The sequence below is a fragment of the Castor canadensis genome, chromosome 7, assembly GCF_047511655.1.
Source record: "Castor canadensis chromosome 7, mCasCan1.hap1v2, whole genome shotgun sequence".
In the NCBI taxonomy this organism is placed as follows: Eukaryota; Metazoa; Chordata; class Mammalia; order Rodentia; family Castoridae; genus Castor; species Castor canadensis.
In genome coordinates, this window is record NC_133392.1 from 123,152,042 (window position 1) to 123,168,556 (window position 16,515).

At 34.3% G+C, this 16,515-nt stretch overlaps 1 protein-coding gene and 1 long non-coding RNA gene across 4 annotated transcripts in view; both read left to right on the top strand.

Moving 5' to 3' along the window:
* Faf1 (Fas associated factor 1) overlaps nucleotides 1–16,515 on the top strand; it is a 410,583-nt gene that overhangs the window by 244,172 nt on the left and 149,896 nt on the right. The window lies entirely within an intron of this gene.
* The window catches only part of LOC141424947 (uncharacterized), a 37,667-nt gene that overhangs the window by 19,646 nt on the left and 1,506 nt on the right, over nucleotides 1–16,515 (top strand). Inside the window, exon 1 of the long non-coding RNA XR_012449918.1 lies at nucleotides 1–10,435. This exon is cut by the window's left edge and continues 19,646 nt beyond it. This is a non-coding gene — a long non-coding RNA (uncharacterized lncRNA). The remainder of the gene's footprint in view (nucleotides 10,436–16,515) is intronic.

Genomic DNA, 16,515 nt, shown 5'->3' on the forward strand with positions numbered 1-16,515 from the left:
GTATTGTATCCAGACAATTGGCTCTTTTTAGTGACATGTAAAATATCCCCTGAATCAGAAACTCAAAAATTTCTTCATCTTGACTGTGATACTTATCTACATTCAGATGTCTATAACATCAAAAATAATATAATGGAAATTAGCCATGTAGAGTGACATGACAAGTTTTGAAGTAAGCACCAAAATATCTTTCAAAAATTGAATTTTAGTTATTTTAATATAAAATATAAGCCACATCTACATATTGACCCATAGGAGCCAAAACATAAGGAGTCTAGATGAAATTTAACTATTTCTTTTGAACTTATAACTAATATTTTTGTTGTCAATAATAAAAGCAATAACAGGAAAAATGTCCACTTACCCTACTTTGTTCTAGGTACATTAATGAACGTTTTTGGTTTTTATCTCTAATTTTAATATTAATTAGTCCTGATGTTATTATCCCTATATTTATATATGAAAGAATTAAGATTTAGTATAGTTTAATGACTTGCCCAACAATACACATATAAGAAGTGGTAGAAAGTGGATCTGAACCTAGTTTTAACTCTAAAGGCTACATCTTTCCACTGTACCATAGTAAATTTATTTATCAGCCTTAAATCCCAAATTCTAATTTTTTCTTCCTTTCCTTTCCCATCTTCACCTATTAAACACATTCAGATGTTTTTTTAAAAATCTGTTTGATCCCATAAGATTGGTCCTTTTGCTTTAAGCTTATCTTAGACCTGTCTTTCCAGGAATATTAGATAGCACTTTATACAAGGTACTAGTGTCAGCAATATATATTTAAAAACTCATTCAGCTTCCTTAGCAACCCTGAGCTGAAGGCTCTTACTTGCCCAATTTTATAGATGAGCAAACTGAAGCCTTCATACAATCACAAAATTAGTAAGTAGCACCAGGATTTGAACTCAAACAGAGCAGGATATCTATGAAAGTCTCTTTGTTCTTTGTTCTTCACCATACCATAAAGTTCATTGTGACACCGGTCATTGGTAAGCATTCTACATTCATTGTGGCTATCGTTCCATTTTATAGACTGTGAGATGGAAAGGGTAACTAGATCTTTCTGTGACTGACAGTGAAAATGATCACTGTGTGCACCATGTCTGCCAACTCTCATTTCCTTTCTTTTAGTTGCATTGGTATACAGACAGTTGACAAGTTTAAGTACTGACAAGCTTTTGACATCCAGGAAGAAGTAGGTATCCATTCTAGTCTTTTTTTGTCTCTAATGCTGTTAATTGATCCATAAAACTCCAGAAATTATATTAAATGTTACCATTTTAAACACGGAAAATACTGTTGTTAGCTATTTAAAAATTTGTGTTAGGCCAAAATGATTTTTAAAGTTGGAAGCTCCTTTACATCGAACATTATATTTCCATTAGCCGAAATCCCCTGATTCGGGGATTCGGTTGAAACTGATAACTACATAGAAAAAGAGCACTAGATTTGGGAGTCAGAAAACTTTGCTTCTACTCAAAGCTGAGTAAAATTAGTCCCTTTACCAGTGTTTTGTATCCCATCCATTGTTGTCTTCCTAGGAACTATATGTTATCAATAATTTCTTCCTTAGTACAGTAGTATCATTGTGAAAGATAGACTACCATATTTAAACATGAAAAGTGTCTCATCTTAAACACACACACATGCGCGCACACACACACACACATCATAAAAATAAAATTAAAAAGTTCTAACTTTGGCTATTACTTTTCTCTTTGCAAGTAAAATTCATAATTATATGTAGTTATTATCTTGATGTTTTTCTTATTCAGTTGGTCCTTAACTCACACCACTCTGGTCTTCAGTCTTGTGCTTTACCAGAATAGCTTTTCTTCAGTTGCCAATGACTACAATGTTGCTAAATTAAGTAAGCCTTGTCAGTGCTTATTGTGCTTGGGCTTAGTAGCATTTTAAAAGATGTTCTAGGCCTGGAGGATATAATCCAGTGATAGAGCACTTGCCTAGAATGCAGTAGGCTCTGAGTTTGATTCTCAGCACCACAAACACACTTTTTTATTGAAATACATTTATTCAGAAAAATATACAAATCATGAATGTACAGCTTAATGGGTTTTCATAAAATGAATGCTCTCATAGAACCAGCATCCAGATTATGAAAAGAGTATTTCTAACATGCCAGATGCCTCCTCAGTTCTCCTTTATCCAAGAAATAAAACCTCAGGATAATTTTGCCTGGTTTTAACATAATAATAGTATGTATTTTTTTTGTCTAGTCCATCCCTTCCTCCCTCCCTCCCTCAGTACCTTCCTTCCTTTTTGTTCAACCATATGTTTGTGAAATGGATCCATATTTTTCTGTGTAGTTACACTTCGTACATGGTCATTGTTTGTAAAATATGATATTCCACTGCATATGGATATTCCATTTTTTATCTGTTCTCCTGTTGGTGGGGAGAGCAATCTTTTAGGTAATTTCCACTTCTGGGTTATTTTGAATAGTCGGTAGCAGCATTCAACCCTATTGAAAAGTCCTTGAACCATTCTTCTCTTGACTCCTAGTATACTGTACTTTCCTTTCTCCCCCGCAACTGCTTGCTCTTTCCTATTTCCTTTGCAAGTGCCTGCTTTTTTTTTTTAATCAAGTCACTAAATATTGGAGTTCCTTTAGAGCTCATGTACTCATTTGTCTGACTTTGTATGTTCTCCCTAGGTATTTTTACCATACCTATAGTCCAATTATCATCCATGTGATAATGATTAACAAATTTATATTTATAGTGCAGTCATCCCATTTAAGCTCCAGGTGAGCCATCTTATCTTTAAATTCAACATATACAAAATTTACTTTATGTTCTTCCTTAGCCATACTTTATCCTCTTCCAAAACTCCCCAATTCTATAAATGACCCCACCATCCATCTAATTCTACAGACAAGATAGGAAATGTTCTTGATATCTCTTTCTCTTGAGGACTTTTTCTAGTCATCATCAATTCCCATCAGTTTTAACTCCTACATATCTCCTGTTCATTCATTTCTATTTTCTACTGCTACTATCCTAATATTAGCTACCAACTTCTTAAGTTTGAACTATTGCAAAAGTCTCCAAACTGAGCTCTCATGTCATGTCCTTCAGTCAACTCTAATACTATATCAGAACAATTCTTTCAAAAAAAAAAAAAGTGTAAATCTAACCAAGGTATCTTTCTGTGTAAGTCATCCCAACAAGGGCCAGGCTCTTCAACGTGACCAACTATACCCTGCATGCTCTGATTCTTGCTTACTTCTTTAAGTTATATAGTTTACTGCTTCTTGTTCTCTGTTCTCTAGAGGCACTGGTTTTCTGACAGTTCTTATGTATCATCAGTGGGCTTTGCATTCTCCTTCCTGATCTTTCCTGTTTAATTTATACCCATTCTTCCAACTCAACTTGTTCTTCATGGAAATTATTCTTTTATTGTTTTTCCTCACTGTTGTGATTTTATATTTAATATGTAACTATTTCCCACTTTATTTTTGAAAACCTGTTCTGAAAATTTTTTCTGTCCTTTATTAGAGGTTTTTTGGTTTTGCTTGTAGGGCTAGGGATTAAACCCAGTACCTTGTGCATGCTAGGCAAGTGCCTCTACCTCTGAGACACTTTCTTTTTTGCCTTTGAAACAGATTCTTACTATGATGCCTAGGCTAGCCTCAAATTCGTGATCTTTCTGCTTCAGTTTCCCAAGTAACTGGGATTACAAGCATGTGCCCCCATACCTGGCTTATTTGCCACTTAAAACTGTAAGTTCCACAAGGACAGATATCTATTTTTTTCACCATTGTACATTTATGCCTTTAGATAGTAGGTACTTAAATGAATAAACCTCTGTGAACCTCAGTTTCTGTCTTAAAACTATGCAACATTGTTGTAAGCTTCAAATAAGATGATAAATGTGAAAACACAACCTCACAGTGGAACATACAAAGGAAATATAGTTAATTGGTATCTTTATACCCAAACAGATGGAATCTTATGATTGAGTATTATAATTAATTTCACCATGATCTTGGAATTATGCAAACAAATGGCAAGAAGTATTGTGGCTTCAGTGTTCATCCTTTTGGTACCTTGATCTGCCTCCCTCATAGTTCTTCCATTTGTCCCATAGTTCTAGCTCTCATCGTCTTCTCCTGGCTTCTCAGTTTCAGGCCTAGACTCTCTTGCTTCTCCCATTCCATTCTTGAGAACTTGTAGATTATGAATTATTTTTGTTAATTACATTTGCATATTACTCCCCTGCTTCAAATCTTTCAGTGTTTTCTCCTTACCTACAGAATAATATCTAAGTTCCTTAATGGGGCTCTGAGGTTCAGAGAGGTAAATGACTTTGGCAGGAACAGTAGAAAATTCAAAAGTTGTGTCTCAATTAGAACTTCATTTCTGACTTGTCTACTAGAATACCTCCCATAAAACTGTATGACCTCTGTGGTTGGCTACACTAGCACAATGCCATCAGTGCTTTGATTTATAAGAAATTTTTTAATCTAACCCCAAATTTCTGGAAATTCCCAAATTACAAAGTAGAAACATTGTCCCCCCAAATGATGCAGTTTCAGTGAATGAATATAATTTAGCAGAGTCTTCAAGTGTTCTTCACTTGACATGGACTGGTTCAAATTTGTAACATTTATTGAGCTAGTTGATTCTTGAGGCTCTGAGATGAAACTCAATACAAATAAGGTTCAATAAAGTTGGAAACTAGTGGAAACAGGATGATCGTATAGAAGATTACAATGTAGTCTTGGTGGAGGAGAAGATATCAAGGAGCCCTAAGGAGCAGAAATAGTATGAGGACTTGGAAACCCCATAGGGTTATCTAGGAATAATGAGGGAGAGAACTAGGTCCTGGAGAAGAATTTGAAGAATGAGGGTAGAGTCTAGAAGAAATTCCAGACTGCCTCCCATTTGTGCCTAATTGTGCCCACTACTTCTCCCAGACATGCACAGTTGTACGATCAGAGTCCCCAGAGAAATCAGATTTGCCTCATCCTTACATTACCCCCAGGGACAGTCTACTCTAGTACAGAGTGGATCATTATCATTTGTACCTTAGTTGCCTATATATGTCCAAAATGGCAGTTAAGCCCCAAAAAACTAACATTTGTGAATGCCTCCTGAGTGACAAAGCTAGAAGAATGCTTTATCCTCTTACCCTACCAGATTTTACTATAGCTAGCTATGTCTCTTATTACTATGTATTGAGCAAAGTAATGCATGGTAGTTTTTTCCTCTAGAACATGTTGAGTTAAGGCCTTAGTGTTAAAGAAAAAAAAAATTGGAGATGGCCCAGTTTGGATCTGTCAAATAGGTTTGAATGTCATTTCAGGTAAGGAAGAATTTGTATAACATCATTTAGGAGACTCATGAATCATGTGAGGCAATAAATGTGTTTGAATGTTTTGAATAACAGAATATGGAAAAAGGTTTGTACACTGAAACCTAAAGGCTCAGTTCATCATCTCCCTCTATACTTTGATGTTGCAAAAGTTATATAAGTCCTCTGGACTTTGGTTTCTTTAGCAGACAAGTGAATTATATTATAAAATATGTGTATAATCACAAAATAGAATATATTATAGAATAGTTTTAGACAGATTCACTAATTTTGCTAAATCTGGGTTTTCTCATCTGTTATATGAGCATATTAGCAGCTTTGGGACTAAATGAGATAATGAATTTGAATTGCATGGCTAAATAATTTTTTTTCATGTGGGTGAAAGAATATAGACTCTGGAACTGAATTAAAATTAAATCTCAACCCCACCATGAGAAAATTCTTAGGACTTCTGTTTCCTTAACTTTAAAATGGTAGTAATGAGTCCTTATATTAACAGGAAGTAGGAGGATGAATTTAAAGTATGTGCCATATAGTATATGTCCAGTAAATATTGGAATCCTTTTCATTCCTATCCACCATCCTTTCCATCTTTAGCAAATGAAAAAGATCATTTGAAGATAGGTTAAATTCAAATACTATAAGACTCTTTTCCTGAGTGAACAACTGTACTAGCCCTTAAAAAACTGTATAGCCTTTAAAAAATAAAACTTACATTCTCAATAATCTCTTTCATTTTTCTTTGAAATTCCATTTTTGAAGGAAGATTTCTAACATTACTATGTGTTGATCAAAATAATGTGTAAAATAATTCATTCCCAGTCTTCATTTTGTTTGGTTTTGGCCCTCCTCCCATCCAAGGGCCTGATGATTTCTAGGAAAGCATTCTACTACTTGAGCTATGCCACTGGCCCTTTTATTTGTTTTATGTTTGTTTGTTTTTTGAGATAGGGTCTCACTAACTTTGCTCCAGCTGACTTAAATGCTAAAACATGTAAATACTAAAAATAAATAGAAGTATTATGGTAGAAACTTCCATTCACTAAGAAGTTTTAATGCTAAAAATCAAATGCACTTAATATATAATGGTCTCAAAACATACATGACACAAAGTTTGTTAGAACTACTGGGAGAAAAGAATGAGAAATCTATTGTGACTCTATGCATTACCCCTCTCAGATGTCACTTGCACAAAATAGAATGTAGGGGGGAAACTCAAACATTATATCTATGGTGAACATTTTCAGGTATGACCATAGAATTTATAAATGCCATTGTCAGATCATGCTAGATGTATTATTCTTATTTGATATATTTAAAGTGTGTTGGAGTATTTTTATATGTAATATATATTGCTTGACAGTTTCTATGCCAATCTGAAAATGTTTATATTAGCTACATTCTTCATCATTATAAATTTAAGAACTGTCATATCTTACAAAGTGAATTTGAAATGACATTTGCGTTATTCTAATTCCAGTGAAATTTGCAGAGATGAAGTCTATTGACTGCAAGGATAATTATACAAAAACATGAAATTAGTGTTTATCAGAAAATGAAAATGCATAAATTTAAATTATGTATATATTGAATTTGAGTAGTTTCTATTTTGATCATTTTGATTGTTGGTTTTTATTGTGACAACTGAGTTAAATTTAGCATGCCATCTCATGTCAGAATACTTTTGAACTGTATATTTTTTACTCAGGTCACAAGGTCAGTGAGACAAAACTTGGATGATAGTTTTTAGTATTTATCTCATCTTGGAATGGTTTCCCAGCTTGGGATTATAGAACCAAGATGATTGTGTATTTCTCTAGAAAATTAGAATTCTTTCATATTTTATCTTGGCAAGAAGTAGGGAGAGTACCTATTTAAATTAAAACAATAGGCATTTATTGCTTTGTTTGCCCAGGCAAAGCAACCTATTAAGCCCTATAGTAGTTAACAATAAGAAGCGAGATGCGATCCAGGCTGTGTTGTGTTTTCAAGAACCTTAGAACCCAGTATCTAAGCATAGACACAATCAACCTTATGGTTCTTTTGAACTACAACTTTTTTTTTTTTTTTTTTTGCTGCTAGGGAATGAACCAGGTGCCTTTACATGCTAGACAAGTACTCTACCACTGAGGTACATCCCAACCCAACAACTTGTAAAACAGAAATTCTAGAGATTCACGGTAAGGGTTAAGGGAGTTGAGCAGAAGGAGAAAAATCACTTGGCTGGGATGGGCTAGCAAGGATTAACCAACAAGGTAAAATTATTTTTTTCTCATTTTTAGATAGTACCCATTTATGCTGGTGTGCTTTATTTGGTATAGTTATTAAGATTCCATTTTCTTAGATGGAAAAGTGAGGAGCAATATGTCCATATGCTGAGACCAAAGTTGTTAGCATATCTGAGTTTTGCCAAGGAATTAGATGCTGCTTGAAAAGTATCCAGAGCTCCTACATTTGCTATCCAAAGTGTTCCACGGTGTTTTGGGGTAAATGGCATTCCTCTATTGACTAGACATATGCCAAATGACTGGTTGGTACTCTTCATGCATATAAAGTAGGCTTCAGATGTATCCTGAGGGTTCTGTGGTTATGATGAGCTGAAGTTACCACAGATGAATACAGTAGCTCTTTTAACAGAATGAGGTTTTCCCACTAACAGAACCTCTTTGTCAAACTTAAACTGTGGAACCAACTTGAGGTGGAAGTACCATTATAACTGATAGTTTGTTTTTTATTCCCTGTAAATGTATTGTGATTGTAGAATAAGGCAAAGGGCTTGCTTTCATAAGATCCTAGACTCTTATAATCAGCATTTCTTATTTTGTCTTTATAAGTTTTTGCTAATAAGTGACTATAAATGTTAGAAAACTATCTTGAGAATAGTGCTACATTTTTAGTGCACCTTTTGTGCATGTAATGGTTTTAAATTTGTGAAACTATTAAGATACTGAAATTTTTGCTTTATATCAACATTATCATCAAAACAAATTTCATTCGTGAGTGTGATTTTTCCGCAATTTCTTTTGTTGAATTTTCAGCTCAGTGTTATTATTTTTTCCTTTCGTGTGTGTTTAGTACTTTTTTAGGTTGTTACAAAGCCAGGGTCTATTAGCTCTGGCTTGCATCCCCAGTGTGTGTGCACATGTGCATGTGTGTGTGTGTGTGTGTGTGTGTGTGTATGACAGAGAGAGAAAGAGAAAGAGAGGGAGAACACACTGAATTCCTGCTAATTTTGATCAGGTAATGGACCCTGAATAGTTGTGAATCAAATCATAAACATTTTAGCAAAAAAAAAAAATCTGGCCACTATTGTTTTACTAGTGCACATTAGCATTAGTTATGATGTAGAAATAGTTCCCAGACTTTTTGGATAGTTATCTAAATAACAGCAGCAAATAATGAAGTATCCAGAACTCAGCCATCATTATTCTGCTTTCTTGAGTCCAAACTGAAGTAAAAATAGAGTAAAAGATCATTTTATTTATTTTTAAAATCCCCTATCAACAAGAAAGTAATTAACTGAAGATCCACAATTAGCCTCACAGCAGTCCATATTAACCACCTCTAACCATCCCAGGTCTTTTTAGCAGTGACATAATTGTGGGATAATTTTGCATTTGAAACAGAGAGGCTTATAATAACACATTGAAGACCATGAGATTTTTCCTTTTTTTTGCAGAGGTGGGGGCCATTATATCTACCCTTTCTGAATTTTCTGGTCTGTAAGTAGTCTAAAAACAAGTATTAGGAGAGCTCTTCCTTTCTAACTAGTATAAAACTATGTCCTTCATAAGGATAAGTTGATAAGTTTACAAGTAGTAACTTTGCTTTAACTAGAAATTTCATTATTGAATTAGTTACTTGACACAAAAGAATGAAGAACATTAATCAGTTTTCAATCACAAATGAAGAAAACTTAAAACAGGCCTGCTCATCCTCATTGTTGACTGGTTAAGTATAATTGCTGGCTCTGCCTTATTTACCTTTTTGGTTTTGTTCTGTTTCAAAAGAAATATTCTCATTTCTTTAGTATTCTTGCATAATTCAGATACTGCACAAAGCTAACCCTGGGAACCTATTCTATGGCTCTCTGAATGTTTTTATACAACCTGCTTTTATAAGTTTAAATTACATTTTGTGACACTATTTGTGGTTGAATTAGAAACTTTTTTTTTTTTTTAGTTAAACCTGTGATAAGTAATTGTCACAGTTAGCGCCCTGGTACAATCCTAATTTGAAGTGACATGTCCATACTGGCCCTTGGTAACATGAAGAAGCCTAACAGGTGTGAGGGGTGTGGCTTCCCATGGGCTCTGTTGAACTTCTAACCAGAGAAAAATAGCAGAAAAAGTGAAATGAACCTTGAATAAAGCTGTCAGCAGTAATTATCTCAGCAACACTTTGTGGGGAGATAAAATACGCACTGCTGCTTTTATAACCTGAACACACTGCATCCAAGATAGATTTTTTTCACCCATTTAATATAAACTGCTGAATACCTTTCAAGACAGTTCCATAGAATTATCATGAGATATAAATTCCTGGAGACATACATGTTTTATTTTAACACATTATTTCTTTTTGGTATTTGTTTCAAGTTTTGTTGACAAAATTTTTTTTTCATATGTCTTGCTTTGCTAAGCCATTATGCTATGAAATCTCAAATAGCATATAGAAAATTATATTCTCATCTGGAAAAGGATACTTTCACAATTAGAAAAAATACTTCAAGATTGGTTTTCAGTTACTTGGAGAGGCATTCAGTACTTTGGGCTAGTCCATATGAAACAGGGTAATATAGATGAATAAGCTGAATGACCTGTAATCATCATATGAACATTGCTGTGTTTCAGTTGGTTAGGAACCAGAGCATATTTGATAAATCTTTTTCAGTCTGTTCTCCAAGTGTAATCCATTGTCATTTTCTTTGACAGCACTATTTTAAAATTATACTTTGATTTATTCAACAAAACAATTCAAATTACATAACTACCTGGCTTGAATTATATAAAAAAGTTAATTTGAGACTTTACGTATTTCCTGACTACAGAAGCTAACTTTTAAAAAAAGGGTGATAATTTGCAACGTAAGTTATTCTCTTTGCTTCTTTCATTTTCTTTATATGCCTTAAAATATAACTTGATATTTTTGGCAACCAAATGATATCTAGAGATTTAAGTTTTTTTCATAATTTAGCTTTACTATGTTCCTACACCCAGAATCTTGGAGCTTAACAAACTAGCCTGGTTGGTTCAAATTTCAAGTGAACATGATGTCATTAAACAAAAGCTAGAAATCAACATATGTTCTTACTCTACTCTGCTATTTATTAGCTTTGTGATCTTGGGTGAATATGAGCCTCATTTTTCTTGTCTGTGGAATGGCAATGTGGCAAACTTTGCTGCGTTCATTCTCATTAAGAGGTGATAACAAAGATTAGATGTAACGGAATAATACAGAGCTTGCATGGTCTACATTTTATTCACAAACCTAGCCTATAAAACTGTTAGCTTTATCAAAACAGAAACTGTTCACCATTGGCTGTTTCCCAAGTACTCAGCTGAGTTCTTGGCACACTGTGGTTACTCACTAACTTAGTTAAATGAGTAAATAATAGTATTTTGCCTTCTACTTAAAACAAATTTAATACTGTTTATTCCCCTAGAGTTACGTAGCAAAACCCATATCATCAAGTATAGATAGACACATTCTTTAACCCTTATGATTTCATTACTTAGAAAATTTTATAGAGATGGAAATTGAGACCATGATTTCAAATTTGGCAATGCTGCTTGCTGTCTTAAGTTCCTAACCACTCTGCTTTTACACCTCTCCAAGGAAGCATATGACATCTATTTGCCAAAGAAATTGCCTTTCATTGACTCACATTTTCCTAGAAGCTTCCTTGTCACAGGTAAAAATTACTTGGAAGACATGGGAAAGCATTTTGTAGTGAAATACCTCCTTATTCAGTGGGACACTCTCTGTTCTCCTCAAACACATGCCTGATCCACTGCATTTATGGAAACAGTGGTTGCCTCTTTTAGGACTGCCTCTTTCCAGTGATAGAAATATTATATAGGAAGATGACCTGGGGAGACTTCTGCAAATGTAGGATAACAAAGTTTTGATCTCTGAATTTGACTTTTCCCCTCAGGAGGGTCCAGCTACATGGCCTACTCAGCCCCTGCCTGTGATTCGGTTCCTCACCTTAAGAACTAACTGAATAAAAGGTGCTTATTTCTGAGAGATTTGACCCTGTGTCATTGAGTATAACTGACAACCAAAAGCCATTAACTGCTTTAGAGAACAGAAAGAATTTTGAGGTTGGGGAGGGTGTAGAAGGCTAATTTAAGGAAAAGGTTGAGCCGAGTTTTGAAATACTTTCACTTAGATTTTTGTCTTATGATCCTCACAAACCTATAAAGTGGGCAGAAAAGAATGGTGAAGGAAACCCAGGCAAGAGTAATAGAATGAGCAAAAGCCTAAGAGTAGGCACTTTGGGATCAGTAGCAAATAAACCTGAACGCAGTGTACACAAGTAGTGGGAATACTGAAACGATGGGCCAGGTTATGGCCTTGAATCTCTGACTGAAAAAAATTGTTCAGGGAAAGAGAAAAGAACTTGGGAATAATACAGTCTTTATGTTTGATAAAACTGAGAGAATAGAGTTGATAAGATCACACAACAAATAATAGGCAGATTTAGGATGTCATATGATCTGTGCAGACTATTCTTCACATATTTTATTCCACATTAAATTTAATGATTCTATTCACATAGAATCAATCATATTACAGACCGTGTTGATAGAAGAAAGTCATAAAAGGGCACCATGCAGCCTAAAAACAGGGAAAAAAATTGCTTTGCTTTAATGGTGGCAACAGAAAAGAAAAAAAATGGCTGGCAGGTTGGTTAAACGTATTTATGCTAATGTTCTTAGTAGGCTGACCTGGTCTCCTAAAGCTCTAGGAGACAACTGTGCCCCAATAGCCTGTTGTTTTATCTCAGTTTTGATTAAGTTCATCTCATAGACATTAAATGGAAAAATCTATGAAAATGGAAAAATGAGACCTGTAGAAACTATTCCAGGAATGGGGGGAAGAAAGATAAAGGAGAATGGAGGGGATGAATTCAACTATGATATATTGTAAGAACTTTTGTAAATGTCACAATGTACCCCCAGTACAACAATAATATGGTAATAAAAAATAGAAAAAAAAAGAAATGGGAACTCTCTAGCAGGACACCACTTTTGTAATACATCCCTTTAAAATCCTAGTCATGATCAGGTAGTAAGTGATATCAAAGATGGGCTCTTAGAAGCACTCAGAGCTATAATATCTAAATAAAAATACTCTTTCCTATATGCACTTACAAAAATGTTATGTGGGGAAAAGTAAGAAACACTGTTCACTTAGGAAGAAAATGTTTTACTAAATATTGGTCAACATCTTTGGAAAATCTTAGATGTAGACAAGATTAAATAATATATTTGTTTGCTCTGTATGTTTCAAAACACATACTAGTCAAGTTAAATGTTGTTACCTAAGCTGTGTAAAACACTTAAATGGTACCAATGCTGTCATCTAGGCTTAGCCTCTTACTCATCAACTAGCTCTAAGTTATTAAGTATATTGAGAAGAGCAGAGTTGAGAAATTTGCAGATCATTTCCTCCTCACCAGTGTTATTAGGAGCAATGTATTTAATAAGTTCTTTTCCTCTTCTGCCCTCCACCAGAGGGTGCTCAGAAGCAATTAAATGACATAAAGCAGTAGAAACAGGAACTGAGAAACAAAGGTCATTTTACTTCACAACATGAATTATTGGCCTCTCTGCAGACAAGTAGACTTGAAAACACTTTCTATTTTTGTTTTTGTTAACACCGGGATTTGAATTCAGCCTCATGCTTGCAAGGCAGGCACTCTTACCACTTGAGCCATTCCACAGCCTTTTTTTGTAATGGGTTTTTCAAGATAGGACCTCACGAACTATTTGCCCCAGGCTGGCTTTGAACTGTGATCCTCCTGATCTCTGCTTCCTGAGTAGCGAGGAATACTGGCCTGAGTCACCAGCCAAATAACAACTTGTCTACCTTCCTGTGGCTAGTACTTTTCTATAGGTAAACTTAACCATTCTCTCTAAATAGGTGTGAGAGAGATTAGATAACTAGTCAGTGTTAGGCTATAACTTAATGCTCCAAAGTACTTTAGAACTTCTAGTGTGCTCTCCAGAATCAATAATAAGGTCCAAAAATATTGTGCTTTCTACATTTAGTAAATTTAGAAGTTTTTCATGATTTTGTTACTGTGAGGAATTCTTTATTTCCCTGTGACAAAATCTGGATTTGTTTCTGAAATCCAATAGTAGATTTAAAACAACTAAAGCAAAAGATTTTAAAAATCTTTTTTGTATTGAGCAACCTCTTTTTTGATAGAAAAAACTCTAGATAGTCAGTGTAAGGGAGTATAAAAGTGTGCAATTATGATATGAAAAAGTAACATCAGGTGATTCTGCTTGATTTTGAGAGTTCTGTCAAAAGAAACATACCAAAAAGTCAAAAGCATTTTTAATTATTTATATAAAACATTTTTTAAAAATTTAAGTAATTAAACCAAGATATTTATTTGTATTTTGCAACAAGCTATAATACTTTAAAAAAAATCTATAAGTTTACTTAATAGTAAGAGCTGGATAAAGAGTCAAGAAAACATGCTTTGTACTATTGTTAAACAGATGTGAAACTTGGATCAAAGAACTTTATGTCTCTGTATCTCTATGTCTCCTCATAAATGTGAGGATTAAATTAGGTCGTTCTGTGAGGAAAAACTGCCTCTCATTTGGAATCTTTTGTGGATGGTGGGACTACTGGAAATAGAAATTTAAGAATAGGCCTACGGGTGCCTTCTGTCTGGAAAGTCTCATTATTAGCTTGGAATGGAACAGAGGATGTTTGGCAGGGGGAAATGTATCAGCTTCATTTGACTCAGCTAAGCCTTCAGAATCTGTGGTTTCCTGCTTGGGATTCTAGCAAGTAATGAATTCTGAGGACCCTCCCAACTCTAGTATCTTAAGTCTTAAAATGAAGCCACCTATATATAGTAGCTGTCCTTGTTTCTTCCAACTTACCTTACTCATGGTAGCATTTGTGTTTACATACATAGCAAAAAAACCCTCAGGATTTGTTACTGTGGTGTTTATTTCACTAAACCATACCCATTTGCCAAATCAATTGAAGATTATAACACAGCAAGGCTGGGTGACAGTTTTTTGAGCTATTTGCACAGGAGTTTTGTAGCTAATTGATCTTGACCTACACGTCTCTTTTAATATTCCATTGGTTCCAGAATATTGTTAGTCATTTCCTTTTTAACAGTGTGCTTTCTTATGAAGTGACTAAACTGCTATTTAACCCTGCTACAAGAATGTGGCAGTGGGCTAGTCCAGACAAGTGGATATGTGCTTGGTAACTAGCATTCTTAGTAAGCTTGCTTCAACCTGCCACAAATTAAAGCTCTGTGACTTTTCTAGCACGTAAGTGACTTTAACAAAAAAATAAATAAATAAAGCTTGGATTGTGAATAAAAATTAATAAGCTGTTTTGATTTGCACTCTGGTTAGCAATAGGAGAAATTTTGGCCTCATGACTCAGTTTGGCTTAAAACTATATATTCTAAGTAATCTGCCCAGCTGAACAGTGAGCACCTGAACATTTTAAATGAGTGATCCAGCAGTCAGTCATTCACCTTTAGGGCTCCTTATGCATAAAAGGCTTTGTGTTGGAAAGATGATATAGTAGAAAATTCCATGGCCTTTAGAATTAAATCTAGTTTGCCACCTTAGTGGCTAATTTATCTTGAACAAGTTGTTCTGCTTCTTGAAACCTATTTTGTGATCTGCACAATCATAATCTTTAATTTGCATAGTGGTCATGTATGTTAAGCACTTAGTACATAGAGCCTAGCCAGTGATGGTCTCGGTAGTTGTTTTAATTAAGTCAAAGAAAATGCTTATTGTTTATAATACCACAAGACAAGATATAATAGGGCCATAATAGTTATCTGATATGATACTTTTTGAGTAACTGTGAGATAAAATTTGCTGATATTAATTTTAACTTATCATTAAATACCTGTGTGGCCTTGAACAAGATTCTTTATCTTTGTAAGATTTTTTTCTCCTGTAATCCCAGCAGAGGCAGGAAAATCTCGAGTTAGAAGTCAATGTGGGCTACACAGAGAGACCCTGTCTCTAAAAAAAGGAAGGGGGAGTATTAAGATAATACCTGTCCAGCAGGATTATTCTGAGAATTGGGTGGTCTAATGCATATAAAGCACTTTGTGTAATACCAGTACATAATGAGCAAATATTTTAACCACTAAATGGCTTGCTTCACTGGTATTTGTATTCATACCACAAAACTTTTCAAATTTTACACTTCAAAATATGTATAGTTTATTATAGGTTATTTACACCTCATTAAAGCAGTACTCAGGCTGTTGAAATATACATTCATAACTTCACAGTATTAAAGTGATTATATTCAAGGATAGTACCTGGATGAAATTAATTATGTTGGTGCCTTGTTAGGATGATGACAAGCTTGAGTTACAGTTTTTTAAAAATTTATTAATGTTCTTTTTGATACACAAGGGAATGATTTTCCAAATTGATTTTTTTAAACGTATGTACAAATAAATAGTAAGGCTATAGTTTCAGACATGTTCATTTGTCACATTCAGGACAAGGAACCTGAATTTAGCTAGCTTATCTCTTTAGTGATTTATTAAGATTATATCCTATTAAAGCTGAAGGGGATCTGAGAGGTTCTTTAGATCTTCTCTTGAAAAGTTGATATTAAGATTCCAAATGACTAGCTTAGGGCCCCATAATTCAGGTCTTTCAGGTTCCAGACTATAATGTCTCAGTCTTTATCATTAATAAGGAAGAACAACAGGCTACAGTTATGTATTTGGGAGAGGGCTAGAATTTGGCTATAAAATAAAAAGTACTTTGAATGACTAATTCCTAATTCAAATAAAAAGAAGTATTAGGGAAAGGCCCTACATACAATAGGGCCAAACTTAATAATACTGTGTTTTTTAAATAGCTTATCAGAAATGGCCAGTGATCAGTCATGGTGGTTTCCTGGTTTCTTTTATGT